Below are 19,777 nucleotides of genomic sequence, written 5' to 3' on the forward strand. Positions count from 1 at the left end.
TTATAAATGTGTGTGGCAACTGCACTCCCTTTAAATGTCAGGTGTCAGCTAGACTAACTGAAGTAGGACATTGGGTTAATTGCCCACAGGTTAAATTATGTTTACATATAGTCAATCCAAGCGACTGGCGTGTTGAAAAAACAAACCATAGGTAATCTATATCAACTTGTTTAGGGAAATAAAGTGCAAAAATATTCAAGATATATATGTGCTATATTAATCAGTAAATATATAGTAAAATAAAGTACATAAAATAATTAGTTTTAGCTTCCAGAAATAGCATTAAAAAAATGTATTCACATGTATAAAAAAGTAGGCCGAACATATATCAACAAAATTAAAATCAATAAATTCGCACATATTAATTATAGCAGCAGCTAGTTAATCTACAATTGTGCAAACAGTGCTAAAAAGTGCTATGTGCTGTGCAAAATATATAAACAATCCTTTTGTTGGTTGGTACAGCTTTCAGATAATTAATGTACTTAATAAATACCATAAAAAGTTTACACAGAACTGCAGGTCAGTCATAAAAATACACAGAGGAAAAGAAGTGACATATTAAAAATAAAAAAATAAAAAAATAAAAAATAAAAATATATATATATATAGAAAATAGGTGGGTACGGTGCCAAAATATAATATCTTTATAAGTGACGTATCTTATGATACTAAATGCAATTATATCAACCCAACCCAGTGTTAATAGGCGTCAGCTCCAAGTCAAATAAATAATACTGGTAAAAGTATTAGAAAATGTATAGAAAAATAAAATGACCATAGAGCGACTGGTTTACCAAGGTGCATTAATCATTAATAGAATTAAATAAGGTTCACAATATAATAAAAATGAAAGTGCCAGTGCTTATAAATAAATAATTCAACAATTTAATAAATGTACAAAATACATAGAAATAGATAAAAACGTACACATATAAACACAATAGACCCTTTTAAGACCGGTGGATAAAATCAGAGAAAAAGGTCTAAAAAACTCAGCATAAAATATTCACTTTAAAAAAGAAGATTGTCTTTTTAAGAGAATAAGTAAGTTAATAGCTTATCTGAGTAAGGTGGAAAATATTTTGCTCATTCATAGGTTCAAGAGGCAAGGCTGATTCACTCCCAACGCGTTTCGTCCTGGGGACTTCATCAAGGGGATACTGTTATGGTGGGGCCCTCTCCCTTATATACCCCCACCTTAATTCATCAGAGATTGGACAAGCACATAATTTCCTGTTTGTCACATGCACTAATATTGATCAAAATAGTGAATTAACCTAGGATGGATCAGTGCCACTATATCTCAATTCCATTACATTATGTCTATTTATATTTTATATTTTAAAAACAGTGAATCTTCACATAACAAAAGGGCACAGAGGCAAGTTTTAACCAATTTTTAATCCATATTTCAAATAACAACATGAATCTTAAATTCACATCTAATTTTAACACTACTAAAATAGAATTTTTGGATTTGGTGCTATCATCGGTGGAAGGCAGCATCTGCACCAAGAACTTTATTAAATCTGTGGATGCTAATAGCTACCTGCATTTTAAGAGTTGCCATTTGGATAAATGGAAGAGGAATATTCCTTACTCTCAATTCCACAGAATAAGACGTAATTGTAGTGACAATAAGACGTGTGAAGAACAACTTGAAATATATACAGGAAGATTCAGAGAAAAGGAATACCCAGAGACAATTCTTACTACTGCACTTCAAAAAACTAGATCATTGAATAGACCAGAACTCCTTAAATATAAGGTGGAATTATCTGATAAACCGGAGAAAATACCATTCGTTACTTCATTTAATGGTCATGAGGGTCAAATTAGAAAAGCATTCAATAAGAATTGGAACATTCTCTTAATGGACCCAGTTTTACGAAACATCCTACCACCAAAACCACAAATTGTTTATAGGAAGTCAAAGAACTTAAAGGATATATTAGCACCTAGCATGCTACCAGAGAAGATAACCACAGTGACATCTAACCCGCTTAAATGTAATGGTAGCTATAAGTGCGGCCATTGCAATATTTGTAGGTTTGTTCACCCTAAAAGAAAAACTTTCACAAACTCAGAGGGTCTAAGGAGTTTAAAATAAAAGACTTTATGAATTATAACTTCACTTCGGTTATTTACTTACTGGAATGCACCTGTGGACTCAAGTATGTGGGCAAAACCAAAAGACCATTGAAACTAAGGATCCAGGAACATATCCGCAACATACGTAATAAAATAGAAGGACATGCGGTCTCCAAGCATTTTTCCATAGTACATAATTCTAATCCAGAAGATATAACTTTCAAGGCCATTGAACACATCAAATTAGGAGAAAGAGGAGGAGACCTTGGAAACCTTCTTTCAAGGCGTGAAATGTACTGGTTATTCGAATTGGACACTTTGACACCAAAGGGATTCAATGAATATTATGAGATTGCCCCATTTTTGTAATGGTAATTTTCCATCTACCAATATACCTCATAGTTGATCCAAGATTGGTAATGGTTGAGGGCCTGATCAGTACCTTGGAGGGTGACCTACTTGAGAAGATCAGGTATGGTAGATTGACGAGAGATTGTCGCCTTTTTTCATTGCAGCCATACCACTGGATGTATGCCCAATACCGTCTGATCTTGGAAGCTAAGCACCCATGGGCCTGGTTAGTACTGGGATGGGAGACCCCCTGGGAATACCAGGTGCTGCAGAGATTCCAGTAGGTGACAATTTCCTGATGGGATTACGAGCAATGAAGATTGAAGTCTGAAGAACACATGGAACAGAAAGAATCCTTGAACATTGAGCCAACAAACAATATGTGACATACTTAAGTGTACCTGTAAAACTTTAAGGAGGATTACAAATATTTAAAAAAAATGTGGGAGACCTTATATGAAGAATTATGAACATTGAGCCAACATACAATATGTGAGACACTTAAGTGTACCTGTAAAACTTTAATGAGGATTACAAAATTTTTAAAGAATGTGGGAGTCCTTGTATTAAGAATTATTTATTCCATCTTTTTATTAAATCCCCTCAAAAGAAAGGAAAAAATCACTAAAAGATTATACACAATTTTTCTTATGTCTAAGGGATTTTGATCATGTTGCTGCATTGATGAACTATAATAAGCTATTATGTGACTTTAGTTTTCATATATTCTTCTAGCAATATGTGGGCTGAGAATCGTTTTTTAAGATACCTTAAAGTCTAATATGTGTTTTTTAATATCTTAGATAACGTTGAGACTATGGGCGGAAGTGATTCATCTAACGTTTTTGCCATGAGTACGTTAGAATCCGGATGACGCTACTTATGTCCCCATAGAAATGAAATGTCTGCCTGTGGAGTTATGGTGACACGGAGGACGGAAGCAAGACAGCAGCCATCACAAGAACGGGCAGGACAAAGGCGGATGTGACGGTCGTGGACGCTGCACCAGGACGGAGGAACGGAAGACCTGACTGTGGGCGGAAGTGAGCTGACACCACGAGAAGAGCGGATGTGACAGGAGTTGATGACGCTGCCTCCAGGACGGAGGTGTGATGGTCCAACCTATCCGGGTCCAGAAGGAGAGCGGCAAGATACCGGATGTGACACACCAATTAAGGGCGGAAGTGATTGAAAGGAGACGGACTTTGCCCTTTTGTTATGTGAAGATTCACTGTTTTTAAAATATAAAATATAAATAGACATAATGTAATAGAATTGAGATATAGTGGCACTGATCCATCCTAGGTTAATTCACTATTTTGATCAATATTAGTGCATGTGACAAATAGGAAATGATGCGCTTGTCCAATCTCTCTCTGATGAATTAATGTGGGGGTATATAAGGGAGAGGGCCCCACCATAACAGTATCCCCTTGATGAAGTCCCCAGGACGAAACGCGTTGGGAGTGAATCAGCCTTGCCTCTTGAACCTATGAATGAGCAAAATATTTTCCACCTTACTCAGATAAGCTATTAACTTATTTATTCTCTTAAAAAGACAATCTTCTTTTTTAAAGTGAATATTTTATGCTGAGTTTTTTAGACCTTTTTCTCTGATTTTATCCACCGGTCTTAAAAGGGTCTATTGTGTTTATATGTGTACGTTTTTATCTATTTCTATGTATTTTGCACATTTATTAAATTGTTAAATTATTTATTTATAAGCACTGGCACTTTCATTTTTATTATATTGTGAACCTTATTTAATTCTATTAATGATTAATGCACCTTGGTAAACCAGTCGCTCTATGGTCATTTTATTTTTCTATACATATATATATATATATATATATATACAGATGGAGACGTGTCCATCATTGCCATGATGCACACAACCAGCAGCATGCATCACGGCCGGCTTTCTCCCATAGAAGTCTATGGCGTGCACATGCGTATGCCATAGGCGCAGGCACAGTAGTCGTGCCATCCATGCTGCGATGCGCTCGCCTCATGACATAGATGAGCGTGGCTACATCTGTATACTGTATATACATTATACGGTGACCCAAAACAGTACCTAGTGCCCCATGGGGTTTTAATCCAGCTCTGACAGCCATATACAGTAAGTCAACCACAAGCGATGGTAAACAATTTTTGGTATAGACCCCAGACCCTCAACATGTAATTCAAATCTCCCCTAAATTGCACCACAGAGCAGCTGGCATACAGTACACTGGGATAAAAAAATTAAACTTAAAGTGGCCCTTTAAAAAATTGTGAAATGGGGACCAAATCAATTGTACATCAGTGGTACGAGTTACTGTACAACAATGATGGGCAGACTCTGCCACAGAAGTGGGAGCTAATACACAAGCAGGTGAAGTATTGCAGTGGTAGATGGAACAAACACAAGTAGAAAAAATCTCCACACAATTTGGGGAATTACACGCATTGGTTATGTGACTGGTGCAATTCAGCAGTAGGGAGTCCCTAGGTAGCACTGAAATGATAATAGGAGAGTCTGGGGAGTCCTTACTGTTGTATGAAGCTTGGCCACTGTAAGATAGATTCTTACTCATGTACTGTAAATGTGGGTACACACCTGACCAATATATCTGCAGACTGTGCAGAACATATGTTCTACATACAGACTACACGATTCATTGTGACTGATGTCACAACTGGGCAGGCAGTTCAACAATGCTGTCGTTCACAGACATATCGCTGGTACACACTAGCTGACTGGCACATGGTATATCGGTCGTTCATTTGAACAACCGATATGTTGGACAGTGTGTAACCACCGTTAATTTTCAACTGATATAACATTTTTCCAAGCAGTATAAAAGAAAAAACATAATTAATATTTCCTCTGCCTTCCTGTATCCAAAACTGTATAGTGTGTCAGCCATAGTAATGGGCTTGCCATCTGTACTTCTTGGAGACAAAACAAAAACAAAACAACAACGGTTAAATATAACTGTGATTGATTACCTCTAAGCAATGGCATCAACAATACAAAGAATATATTTTTTTATTATTTCAATCTGTTTTTATTATGGATTGCATGATAATGTGACCAGTACAATGAAATACCTAATTAATAATTGATGCACAATTTTTTTTTAAGAAAAGCAGATGTAGTTTAAGAGGATACTAACCAATACGTAACCTTTTGTGTGTTCAGTTGGTTGCATACAATTTAAAGGGAGGAACCAGACATGCTGCACTAAACATATATATCGCATTACGGGGTTTTTATAACATCGCAATATGCACACATGCTGAAGCAACCTAGTTTCGTGCATTTAGGAATTTCAAGCAAACACTGTTGTACATTCAGCAGTATGTGCTATTACTTAGAACATAGGGGCACACTCAGTAGGTTTCCAGGTGCCCAGAAAATACCTTTCACTACCTCAGTAGGGATATTACTTCAAATTACTACTACTAAGTTCATAATACACACACACGTACACATGCACAGACACCACTGGACAGGCCCTATAGATTCAGTCAAGCCAGACCAAAGATCAATATAAAAAATAAATAGTCCCAAAAAATTCCAGGTAAGGTCTATGCACAATCTGATTTTGAGGGTACAACACTGCATTTCCCATATAGGGATCAGAACCTGCTGTGCATATCAAGGAAGTCTCTGCTATTAGTTTTACATGCACTATCTACTACTTGAAGATCCTTGGACATTAGCAATCTTAAACAAAGAAATTCCACATGAAGGGACAAGACGCACTCAGATAAATGAATGTTATAGCTGAAAAATATGTCAGACACAGAACTCTGCATGTCAACAAGCCATGCACCAATGTATACAGATAACAGTCTGATTCATTAATGCATAATAAAAGCTGACCTGAGATGACTCTGTGTCAACAGAAAAGCCATTTTATTCAGAAATGTGTATATATTTAGGTCTTTCCATCTACCATCTACGTAACTGTTTAACATGAGAAGTCAGCTAATGGATCCTCTTGTTGAGAAACCAGTTATTTTCATATCATCAAGAAATCATTAAAACACTCTTAAGGTTGTCACGCACTATCTATCTATACAATATTTATATACTGGCAGCTCTCTTGTATCTCTTATCAACTCATCCATTTTCATGATGTCACACCAAGTACCAAACCTTTACATTATATTCACCAAATAATAATAAAAATAAATAAATACAGTAAATGCCCAAAGAAAAGCTATACAATTTTTTTGTGTGTCTGTATATTTTGTTTAATGTCTATATATATATTATATTTAATATATGTTATGATGATGATGCCTGTTCATACCTCCTAGGACCGTACTCTTTTTTTCTGAGTATGTGCAGGTCTTGTGCATGAGCACATCAGCCTCAAATGGGGGAGATTAGAAGAGCATAAAGGGGCTTAAGGGAAGGTTAACCAGAGTCACGAGCAGCGTGATAGCCTGTAGTGATTTTACCTCTTGCAGGGGTGGTAGCTCCATCAATGTTAGTATGGCATTTTCCATCCAAAAAAGCAATGTGTAAATATTGTTGTCATTGTCGTTAGGATAACGAGGAAGATTATTAGTTTAATTACAGATGATGGGATGAGAAAAAATTATCATTGTGACTTTTTTCCTTAAAACAAGATGTGTCCCCAGTTCATCAAATGTAAGTTCTTGACAATGACAAGCAAGCATTTTGTCCTCTGATTTGCACAGCTTATATGGGATCGGTATGAATGGACCTATGTCCGGTGGTTCAAATCCCGACGCCAGAAGACCGGCAGCAGTGAAGATCTCGGCAGGTAAGTAAGGTAAGTATAACTAACCCTCTCCCCCTCTAACCCTAACCTCCCTCTCCCCGCAGCCTAAACCTAACCCTCCCAGGGGGGTGCCTAACCTTAACCTCCCCCCGGGGGTGCTTAACCCTAACCCTCCCTTCCCCTAGCCTAACCCTAACCGTAAGTCCCCCATGAGAGGCCCTAACCTATGATAGGTGTCAGGATTTCTACACCTATCATTAGTCCCCTGTCGGGATCCTTAGTCCCCTGTCGGGATTGCACAGTAGGGAAGCCGACCGTCGGCTTCCTGACTGAATATCGCTTATATATGTATAATATTTCTGTTTCATTGCAGGAGAAAAATCAATATGATTGTTGTCACCACTATTAATAACTTAGATAAATTAGTTTGTCTTTGCCAGACAATTGTACTTGTATTCCAAACTAAGCATCTGTATATAAGTTTTATTTAAATAGAAAAAACAAGTTTCTAATTGATGGCTGAACAATGCAATATAGTGTTATTTTTTTATAAGCTGCACTCTTTAAGATAATTATTCTAATTAAGCTAAATAGATGCAGCAAGCTAATGTAATGATTAATTAAACTGCCTTTTGGAGTGAAAAACTATTTTCCCTGGTTGAGCCAAGTTGACAATTGCATTACTATTTTTTTCACTGTCGAATTCATTTATAATATGTTAACCAAGGGGTGATTGTGACAGACTTTGTGTGTATTTTTGTTTTGCAGCTATGGCAAATTGTGTGTGTTTTTAAAAGGGGACAGAAAATTGAATATTGAATATTTTTTTCTCTAGAAAAATAAAACAGATTGTTTTTTTTTTTTGCAGGGACTTCTATAGGCAGTTATTAGAACACCAAAAAAGTAAACACATGCTAAATTTTAAAAAGCTAAACACAGCAATGAAAGATGCGGGGATAAGAAAAATGCTTGCTCACAAATTTGAGTTGGAAGCATAGCAAAAAAACAGGTAACTTTATATCTGGAACAAACCATGTGATGAGACAAGGAATGCAAATACATTTATATATATATATATATATATATATATATATATATTTTTTTTTTTTTTTTGTTTTGTTTTATTTACACTGCAATTTAGATTTGAGTTTGGACACACCTCTCACAAATCTCTATGCCAGTGGTTCTCAAACTTGGCCCTCAGGACCTCAAACAGTTCTCCAGGTCACCTAATAGGTGCACAGGTGTATTCATTACTTACTGACACATTTTAAAAGATCCACAGCTGGAGCTAATTATTCACTTGTGATTCTGGGCCCTATTCATCATAATAAAATTGTCACCTGGGCCCCGGTTGACGGCCCTGACTGGACCGGCCCACCTTGTTGGGTTATAGGCGAAGACAATGTAAACAAATAAAGGCTGCAGGTGTACTTCAAGGTCCAGTCTTCAATTCGGGCAACGCTGAGTATCCCAGCTAGTATATATATATATATATATATATATATATACACACAGTGAATATATATATATACTGTATATATATATATATATTGTATGTATATATATATATATATATATATATATATCCTGGATCCAGCACTCACCGGTGTATAAACTTGTGCTGGCAGTGATGAGGCACTGAAAGGGTCCTGTACATGTGGAAAACCACCACTGGTGGTTATATGTATATATATATATATATATATATATACATACAGTATATATATATAGTATATATATATATATATATATAGTATATATATATATATATATATATATATATATATATAAGCAATATCCCATAGTGTGGCCTGGCAGCCCCACATGTATAAGGAAAGAAGGCGGCAGTCCCTGTTGATGTAAAAAGTGAATATTATTTTCAAAACATCATATGAAATACATACAAGAAGTCTGTGTCTACGTTTGAAGGTCCTAAGACCTTTTCATCAGGACGGTAAATAGGACAATCAAGAAAATGTGACATGTTCTTACCTTATGTAGGCTGTAAGTGCTAGCATGTGCATGCTGTCCGGCCACGGAGCTCTCAGCGCAGGGCTTCCGGTGGTCACGGGGCCCGTCCTGATGAAAAGGTCTCAGGACCTTGAAACGTCGACACAGACTTCTTGTATGTATTGCATATGATGTTTTGAAAATAATATCTTTCCTTATATATGCAGCAGCTAAGCAGTAGTACATTAATCCAGGGCCTTGGCTGGTCACTAATCCAGTAACCACAGCTATTTTTATTAGCAGCACAAAAAGGCAAAAAGAAACAAAACACAAAAGTAAATCCTGGTCTGTCTGGCTCTAACTAAACAAAACAATTACCTTTCTCAGAGTGGAGGTACCTGACATCTCTCTCACAAAACAGAGGTCTTCAGTACAACACTTACATTCAGTAATCATAGTGTCTCTCAACAGGCCTCTGACTTGTTACAGAGGCAGTGGGAGACTGACTTCAGAGACTGACACACCTATTATCAGCCTTTCAGAGGTGGTCTGACAATCGAACCTGCTAACCATCTTTTGTCTATCAAACAGAAGCTAAAAACCTGGGGCATATATCCAGGTATCTCCCCTTGGCAACCTTTCTAGTGTTTTTGTCACATTCAGATTTGTCCTTGCACATGTTTGCTGCAGTCGCGCCAAACAGTCCCTCTTTGCGTGTCTGGTCGGGTGAGTCCCTGCTAGCACTGGGCAGTTGTTTTGCGTCTTTTTTTTATGAAAATGTGTCTAAGGGCCCGATTCATTACGGATCGCTATTCTGCTTATACGCACACAACTGCGTTGCTAATAATGCTCATGATTTGTGTTATTTAAATGTTTGCATTCATACTGTGGTTCCATCCTGACATAAGGACACCCACTTCCCCTTACTCACATCCATACACTTTAACAACATAGCGAAACAATCGGTAACATCCAGTAACATTGGACAGTTAGGTAAGCCCAGACCTTACTCGGGAATTGTTTACTTCTGCGCATCGCTATGAGGCCTCAGGCAGCGTATGGTATCGCAATGGCTAATTTATGCACGCCCATGCAACAAGGTTGAAACTCACTGGCATGCCTGCATTCGCCTGACCACCCCCCCTGTCACCATCCACAAATGGCACTTCCTGTCAATTCCTCTGCCATGGGTCTGTGTAGACTTCTATGATCACAGTTCTGAACGCAGCGCCTGGCATGCGTACGCGCACTGCGATGCATACGTGTGCCCAATGTGTGCGTAAAAGCAACTGCGTTCCTTGCTGAATCAGGCCCTAAGTCTCAATGCAATGCAACTAGGATGCAACAGGAGACTGTGCTTGATTAAATTGATTTGTGACACATTTTCATCAATAACTTTCACATTCTCTCTAGCCTTTACCAAAGGAGAGACTTTTAAATGTTCCGAGGAAAAAATATTTTTTCTCACTTCAAGATCAGGCATATAGTGAACTGGTTCAAAAACATTTTCAAAAATATTTCCTTCTTCAGTAGGGGTTACATAATTCTGCACTCCAGTGCTACTCTCTTCATTTTCTGACTCCCCATTCATGCTTGGAAAAGGGAACACTTCAGGCTCGTGGGACATTCCCACTGCCACTGTTTCAGTAACATAATAAATGGATCTGGGTTATTTACTTCTGTTATAAATTGGGGTTTCCACAGCTTCCAGAAAAGGGAAATATCTTTCCCCAATATAGCATCATACATTAACGAAGGAACTAGTCCCACAGTGATTACAGTAGGACCACACTATGGGCCTGATTCAGAGGTGCCTGCCTCCAGGCCGCTCGCACAGCTGTGGGTGACCACCCACAGCTTGTGCGAGCGGCGTGGAGATGGTCGCGAATATTGTGATCATCGGCATTGCGAGGAGAGCCTGTGGTAGGGTCTCAGCACTCGCAATACCAAATGGACTTACTGCTCTAATAGAGTGGTGTCAGTAGGGCCAACCCACAAACGGCAGGCGTTCCTTTGGGAACGCCTCAGTTTGTGCAGCCACCCCCCCTACCCGCCTACAAAACGGGGCGAGCTGTCAATCAACATCGACAGCTGCCCCGTCTTGTAGTGAGCCCCGGAGCAACGGAGCTGCCGTCGCTCGCTGGGGCTCATGCATGCTCGTGCATGCAAACATTGACCCGCTTGCGAGCACAATGCGCTCGCGAGCGGGTCTAAATCAGGCCCTGTGTTTCTATGTTCACTTCAGCAGTAACATAATGCAGAGTATCTACATGTATACAGGTTACACCAACAGTTTTCTCTGATGTTTTGAGAGGTTCACTAACTCAGCTTTTACAAGAGTAATCAGACTACCAGAATCTAACAGAGCCTCTACAGGCAACTGAGCAATAAGTCAGGCCTGATTGTAACTTTGCCAGTCCACCACTGTGTTGAGTGGTTGCTGAGCGACAGTTCACACTGGAATGTTGACTCCTCCTGCCTGCACCTGCTTGCAATGGTTAAGTGGGAGATGAAGGTCTGTTGTTCAGGACTGTACCACCGGCTGGTGCCTTTGTAGATGGTTGCTGGCAATGGTGCCGGCTGGTGACATCATTCCCATGGGACCATGGGGTTATCAGCTGAATCAGTACACCAGGCTGCTTGCCTACTTAAGGTACTTTGTTAAATTGATCCCTGATGTGTGATTCATTTATTGATCTATTTTTTTGATTACTAAGTCCATGGAATGCTGCCCGGAAGAGATTTATGTGCATTTGGTTATTTAGCCTTGGAAAGGCACCCTGGCCAGCAATGTTCTCACACTTGCTGTGGACACTGACCAGTTCTGAGAAAGCTGAAATGTCCTTTAAACATACTGTATGTGAGTAAATACGCCTGGCCCATTGTCCAGTGAGCGGTATCATACCAACTTTCAAATTGTGCTTGCGATTGTTGATAATGTTGTTTTATTGTATTCATTGCCAGAGATGCCTTTTTTTCCTGGAGGTGCAGTAATGGTGCGTACACATGGTACGATCAGTCAGCTATAACGATATCACTGACTGATCGACCTGCACCTTCCCAGAGTGCTGGATGATCGATATTGATCATCCAGCACACCACCAACCCACCAACAACTGCCAGTGACCCGCCATCAACGATCGCGGGTCCCTATAGTAACCTGGTCGATATCGACCAGGTTGGCCTGCATGCACAGTTGATGGACGATATCTTTATCATCCATATGTTCCCACGCTTCGCAGGTCATTGGTAGGTTGGAGGCACTGAAATATGCATGATATGAATGATAACGATATGATCAATATCGTTATTGTTCCTATCATGCATTTTTATTGTACCATGTGTACGCACCTTAACTTTGACAACTTTTGCGGGCTATTGAGATGATTTATCACCATAGGAAGATGATTACGCACGCAGACCCACCACAAAAATATGCTAATGTTTGCAATCGCAATGCCATCGCAGCCTAACATAAGGACGGCCACTTCCCCTTACACACATCCATAATACTTAGCAAGTCTGCAAAATCATTGGTACCATCGGAGCCTCATGCACATTTGCACAAGGTCAGACCTTTCTCAGAAATTGCTAACCTCATCGTACGCAGTGAAATCCCAAGATGTGTATGACATTGCAGTGGCTAATTTATGCATGCCCCTTGTAACGGCGTTCAAATGCACTGGCACACCTGCATTTTGCTGACCTCCCCCCCGTCACCACCCCCAAACGGTCACTTCCTGTCAATCACTCTGCGATGGGTCTGTATAGTCACTGTGATCGCAGTCCAATTGCTGTGGAGCCTTCGCGCACGCGCATTTTATTTATTATTATCTATTATTATCAGTTATTTATATAGCGCACACATATTCCACAGCACTTTACAGAGAATATTTTGTCATTCCCAGTGGAGCTTACAATCTATATTACCTATCACATGTGCACACACATACACACTATGGTTAATTTGTATTGGGAGCCAATTAACCTACCAGTATATTTTTGGAGTGTGGGAGGAAACCGGAGCACCCGGAGGAAACCCACGTAAGCACAGGGAGAATATACAAACTCCGCACAGGTAGGGTCGTGGTGGGAATCGAACCCATGACCTCAGTGCTGTGAGGCAGTAATGCTTACCATTACACCGTCTGTGCTGCGATGCATAAGCATGTGCAGTGCACAACAATCGGCCCTCTGTGTGTGTAATCACAGTTGCGATTGTAATGAATCAGGCCCAAAGAATAGTCAATAGCGGAATGACTGTGGTGAAAGTGCAAATCTGGTGGGTGGAAGAGTTGAAGGTCAAACAAGGGGAGGGTGGCAGGGGATGGATTGAAAGGCAGTGGTAGACAGACACAAATACAACATAGCACTATAATGAGCTGCATAATGGAAATGACAGGTATAAAAAAGGCTAGTACAGTAACATTAGAGTAAGGTTTCCTGTCTCAACTTAGGGAGTGAGGCTTATTAGCATCAGGTAAACCAAGAAGTGAAAATAGTGCCAGCATGCCTGGGCAGGCTTCCTGGGACTTGTAATCCACCTGTAAAAAACATTATTATTATCTATTATATTCATATTAGTTGTGCATCCAGTGCCACCAGGGATGCAGGAAATAGCCCGGAGTTGGTTGTTTCTTAGGAGCGGGACACTTTTATTTTGAGGGTCCCCACTTTTAGAGAAAATGTATCCCTGAGCCAGGGCATAGCTAGGGGAAAACGACAGGGGCACGTGCCCTGGGCACAGTAGGACCGGCAGTGTGGGGAGCACCACCGGCCAGGTCAGTGGTATCAGTGTGTAGTGCTAGTGCCGTCCGCACTACACAATAAAACAAACACACAGCCACTGGGTAGTACGCAGTGAGTGTACTACCCGGCGACAATGTGTTTGTTTTAGAATCCAATGAGAGTCAGAAAGACTCTCTTTGGCTGCTGCACTTAGGGTCAGAACCGAGCTGAAGCTCACTCATCAGCTCCACCTCCTGGCTACCACAGTGGGTGAAGGGAGATACATCATGCAGATTGGGAGTAGCGGACAACGGCAACCACAGGATCCGGGATTCGGGTAAGTTTTGTGTTTTGTGTATCTGTGTGTTATATATATAGAGGGCACTACTAGGGACACTGTATAAGGGGCATTGTATAAGGGGCACTACTGGGAGCACTGTATAAGGGGCACTGCATAAGTGGCACCACTGGGGGCACTGAATAAGGGGCACCACTGGGGGCACTGCATAAGGGGCATTGTATAAGGGGCACTACTGAGGGCTCTGAATAAGGGACACTACTTGGGGCACTGTATAAGGGGCATAGTATAAGGGGCACTGTATAAGGGGCACTGCATAAGGGGAACTACTGGGGCACTGTATTATGGGCACTGTATAAGGGACACTACTGTGGGCACTGTATAAGGGGCACTACTAGGGGCACTGTATAAGGGGCACTACTGGAGCACTGCATAAGGGATACTGCATAAGGGGCACTGCATAATGTGCACTACAACGGGGCATTGCATAAGGGGCACTACTCCTGCTGAGCGGAGGAGTGGACAGCACTAGGCGTAGGATCAGGAATTCGGGTAAGTATTGTGTTTTGTGTTGTGTGTGTTTGTGTGTTATATACGTAAGGGGCACTACTGGGGGCACTGTATAAGGGGCACTACTGGGGGCACTGCATAAGGGGCACTACTGGGGGCACTGTATTATGGGCACTACTGGGGGCACTACTGGGGGCACTGTATAAGGGGCACTACTGGGGGCACTGCATAAGGGGCACTACTGGGGGTACTGTATAAGGGGCACTACTAGGGGCACTGTAAAAGGGGCACTACTGGAGCACTGCAAAATGTGCACTACAATGGGAGCATTGCATAAGAGGTACTAGTACTGGGGGCACTGCATGATGTGCACTACAACAGGGGGCATTGCATAATGGGCACTACTACTGGGGACACTGTATAAGGGGCACCAGTGGGGGCACTACATAAGGGGCACTGTATAAGGGGTACTACTGGGGAATTGTATAAGGGGCACTCTATAAGGGGCACTACTGGCGGCATTGTAAAAGGGGCATTGTATGAGGGCCACTACTGGGGGCACTGCATAAGTGGAACTACTGGGGGCACTGTATTATGGGCACTACTGGGGGCACTACTGGGGGCACTGTATAAGGGGCACTACTGGGGGCACTGCATAAGGGGCACTACTGGGGGTACTGTATAAGGGGCACTACTAGGGGCACTGTAAAAGGGGCACTACTGGAGCACTGCAAAATGTGCACTACAATGGGAGCATTGCATAAGAGGTACTAGTACTGGGGGCACTGCATGATGTGCACTACAACAGGGGGCATTGCATAATGGGCACTACTACTGGGGGCACTGCATAAGGGACACTACTACAGGGGGTACTGCATAAGGGGCACTGCTACTGGGGACATTTTCATAAGGGACACTACTACAGTTGGCATTGAATGAGGGGCACTACTACTAGGGACATTGCATAAGGGGCACTACTACTAGGGACATTGCATAAGGGGCACTACTACTGGGGGCATTGCATAAGGGGCACTACTACGGGGGGCATTAAGGTGCTTATGGAATGAAAAGATATGTTTCCAGAGTGACAAAAAATGGTTGTTTGTTGATACAACTAATTTTTCTGTGGCCATGCCCCTTGTTTTATGTGACCACACCCACTTTTTCAGCGCACGCACATACTAAGGTGGGCTCCGTTTTTCATCTTGCCCATGGCTCTAAATACCCTAGTTATGCCACTGCCCTGAGCTGACCAGTTTGGGGCTGGTAAACATCTGGCATTATCCCCCCAGCTGGTTCAGCTTTGTGCTGGTTATTGAAGAATAGGGGGAACCCCACACTGTTTCTTCCAACTATTCTCCAATATTAGCCCAGGCAGAGAGGTCTGGGGCCGGTTACTGATTTAGGGTGAGAGACCCTTTTTTACATTTTATCCTAACAAAGCCTACACAGATCTGTGCAGGGCTTCTTCCAAACTTGCCTGCCTCATGCAGGTTTATTGTTTGGGTGGGTTTTCTGTCATTTTAAGGTTGTCATTTTAAGGTTTTAAAACCAACCATTAGTAAATCTGTGGATCCTATTCTGCTTTATGTTAAATTAGCAATTGTTGGTCCGATGTTCTAAAGTAGGGCATTTGGTTGGTTTTCTGTCAGCTTTGCCTTTAGCAAATGGACGGTTTGCAAAACCAAAGGAATAAGCACCCAAAGAACAAAAGTAAACACATAGTAAAATCACTGACTTCCTTCTTTCCTTCCATATCCACACTCAACTAATAACAGTGAGTAATGTACATCAAAACATTTAATTTTGGTCCTATTAGATTCCAGTGTGGATGTGAGCTGCCCCATAATGTATATTAACCCTAGTGTGTATGTGCATGTGATAGGGAATATAGGGCCTGATTCAGACCTGGTTGCGAGCGCTGTGCGCTCTGAACCGGGTCGATGGTAGGCCAGTGCACATGCGCGAGACCCGGATATCGATGGGCAAACCGTCACTCCAGGTCTCGTACCAAAGGGGGCGTGCTGTCGATGTTGAGTGACAGCATGCCCCCTTTGGTGGGCGGGCCGGTGGCGTGGCTGCCCAGATGGAGGCATTCCCATGGGAACACCTACCGTCTGTTGCCGGCCCCACGGACATCACAAGTGATGTCAGTGGGAGAGCTTTTGGCTCTGTTAGAGCCGAAAGCTCTCTGGGGCTTGCGGCAATGAGACCCTACCACAAGGGTCTCGTCGCAAGCCTGATGGTCGCGATGGTCTTGACCATCGCGACCAACTTCCTGGCCACTCTAAAAAACAAGAAGGCCAGCCCTGATTTAGAGTGAGCGCTCTATCAGAGTGTCCGGCTCTGAATCAGGCCCATAGTTTGTAAGCTCCACTGGGGCAGGGATAGATGTGAATGGCCAAATTTTTTCTGTAAAGCGCTATTGAATATATGTGTGCTACATAAATAACTGGTAATAAATAGTAAATAAGCACACATCTCCACACTATGTATGGAATAACACTCACCTAACAACAGATGGTAACGTTTGTCAAAATGTTTCATTATTCACTCGGGATGTGCTGCTTTGAGAAGGTACTATTTTCATATTACCAGTGAATACGGAAGATCAGCCATATTCAGTTACTAACAGCTCTTGTGGATCACTCATTTGTTTTTCTGCATTGACTAAAGGATTGGTGCTCGATTGCTTGACTGAGCTGTGTGACACTGTTATTCTTTGTTGTACCCAAAAACTCAAAACCAACCTTTAGTAAATTTACCCCATGGTCTTCTCTGTTGACGCCATGCAGGTCACAGCCCCCCTAGTGAGCATCAGGCATTACTGTCTGAAAAGGGTTCCACAAAAAGGAGGTATGAATAGATGAAGTAAGACATGAGGTACTTGAATAGAGGCATTGAGTCTTGGAGTAGTTGAAGAGGAATCGGTATGATATAAGATGATATAGTAAACAGGAATGGTAAATGTCAGAGGATGATATGCTTGACTGTGAGGATTCGAAGAGTGTATGGAGATCTGTGAATAGCTCTATTGACTACTATATAAAGAAGTACGTGGCATCAGGAGACCAAAAATTAACACAGCAGACTAAAATGCAACACAAGCACTGGGAGGACTTAGGACATATAGCTGAGTGTAATGAGTCACAAAGCATCAGGATGTATGAGTAAGGTGAAGCTGATTAAAATGGGGCACAAGGCACCAGGAGGTCAGGAGATGGTACATCTGTTGAAGATGAAGCATCAGGAGATCAAAGGATATGAATTCTATACTGGAAACACACAGATCGCAGGGAGCAAAATGTTCTGACACAAGAAGTCTAAGACAAAGTTCTGGAAATAAGGTAAAGTCCAAATCAGCTTTATATAGGAGAGGTGATTTGCATGGGGTGGCAGTTTAATGTCAGAGGTCAGTTGACCATGATTTTTAAACAGAGCTTGTAATTTAGCTTGTTTCCACTAGAGGGAGGAGGGTGACCCAGTAGACCCCCTCCCCACAGCCAGAGCATTTGTGCTGAAAACCTGCTTGAAGCACCACTAGTGACACCTGGATTCCATGTGTGACATCTGACAAATAGCTAATAGAGGTTACATGGGTGGTACCGAAATTTGATAAGCTTGTCTGAAGAGATACGTTTTCAGGGAATATATGAAGGTTTGAATGCTGGAAGAAAGTTGTTTTGTGCGATGGAGGTATTCCACAGGGTGGGTACAGCCTGAAAAAAGTTATTCAATCCTGAATGGGAGCAGGTCATGAATATGTATGAGAGACATTGTACAGAGCTGAGACGTACAGTTGAGAAGTATTTTGAAATAAGTGAAGTGTTATACATTGGTGTCGTTTTGCTGATAGCTCTGTGTATAAGCAGCTCTGTGTATAAGCAGAATTATATTGAATTTGGCAAAATACAGGCAAATAATATAGGTACTAACAGAGCAGAGCAACAGTAGAAGAATGTTTTGCATGGCAAATCCGTAAAGCTGCTTGATTAAATACATAGTAAAGCAGGTGGGTTGTAGGGGTGAATGCATGTTTTGGGGAAAACTATTCAGGAGACTTTTGCAATAATCAATGCAGGAGATACGTGCATATCATGACTATTTTTCTTACATGGAACACATACTTGCCTACATTTTTTATCTCCTTGTCGGGAGAACCTGGGGAGGAGAAAGATTGGGTAGCGATGGGGGGGCAGGGCCTGACATCTCGCATCATTAAGCCCCACCCCTTCATGGTAAATTGCCGTGATTTGTGCAAATTTACATAAGGGGTGGGGCGAAATGATGCAATTCACGCAGAATCGCATAATTAAGCCCAGCCCCCTACACAGGGACCTGCAATCGCCACGGAAGTTCTACCCACTCTGCCCACTTCACTAGAAAGTGGATAGAAAGCAGAAGAAGTGCCTACCCTTCCGGGGTTGGGGGAAAGGAGAGTTCCATAGAATGACACATAGGTAGTGAGTAGGAGAGTTTGTCAATAGACATACGCTAGAGATGTCAGGTTGGTCACTACTGTTGACTGGTGGGAATATTAATATATTAATAAATCTGTTTTTCAAAAAAATAAGTTTTAATTTGTGTAAGAAGAGGTTTACTAACAGTGTCAGGGGCAGTAAAGATATCCAGGAGAATTAGAAGTGAGTAATGGCCTTTAGAGTAAGAAGACATGAAGTCATAAGCCAGTGCAGTCTCTGTGGAGTGTTGGAACGAAAGATTGACTGAAATGGGTCCAATAGGTTGTGAGAGGCAAGAAAGTGTATAAGGGGAGTTCAGGCAGTTTGAAATAGTTTGGGTCAGATTTTTTTTATCCCTGCAATTGGTGTAATCACTGAGTGCTTAAATAATGATGGAAAAATACTATTAGAGCAAGGTATTGCAGATTTAAGTTAGGGTTGAGATGAGCACAGAAGAAAGGGAATAACTGATTGGTAAAGGTATAGTATCAAGAGGAGATGTAATACAGTCGGTCTATCTTCATTTGTGGGAAATGAACAGAAGGTGCCAGAGGGTTGAAAGAAGGAAATAAACAGTTTAATGGCTGAGAAAAAAAGATACAATTTCATGTCTGATCTTATTAATCTTGTCCTTGAAG

General features: G+C 41.3%; 1 pseudogene; it reads left to right on the plus strand.

Moving 5' to 3' along the window:
• Positions 1-2,601: 2,601 nt before the first annotated feature.
• LOC148542067 (5S ribosomal RNA) lies at positions 2,602-2,720 on the plus strand (annotated as a pseudogene).
• Positions 2,721-19,777: the final 17,057 nt, after the last annotated feature.

Source organism: Taudactylus pleione, unplaced genomic scaffold (genome assembly GCF_031769625.1).
Source record: "Taudactylus pleione unplaced genomic scaffold, aTauple2 ptg000015l, whole genome shotgun sequence".
Taxonomy (NCBI): Eukaryota; Metazoa; Chordata; class Amphibia; order Anura; family Myobatrachidae; genus Taudactylus; species Taudactylus pleione.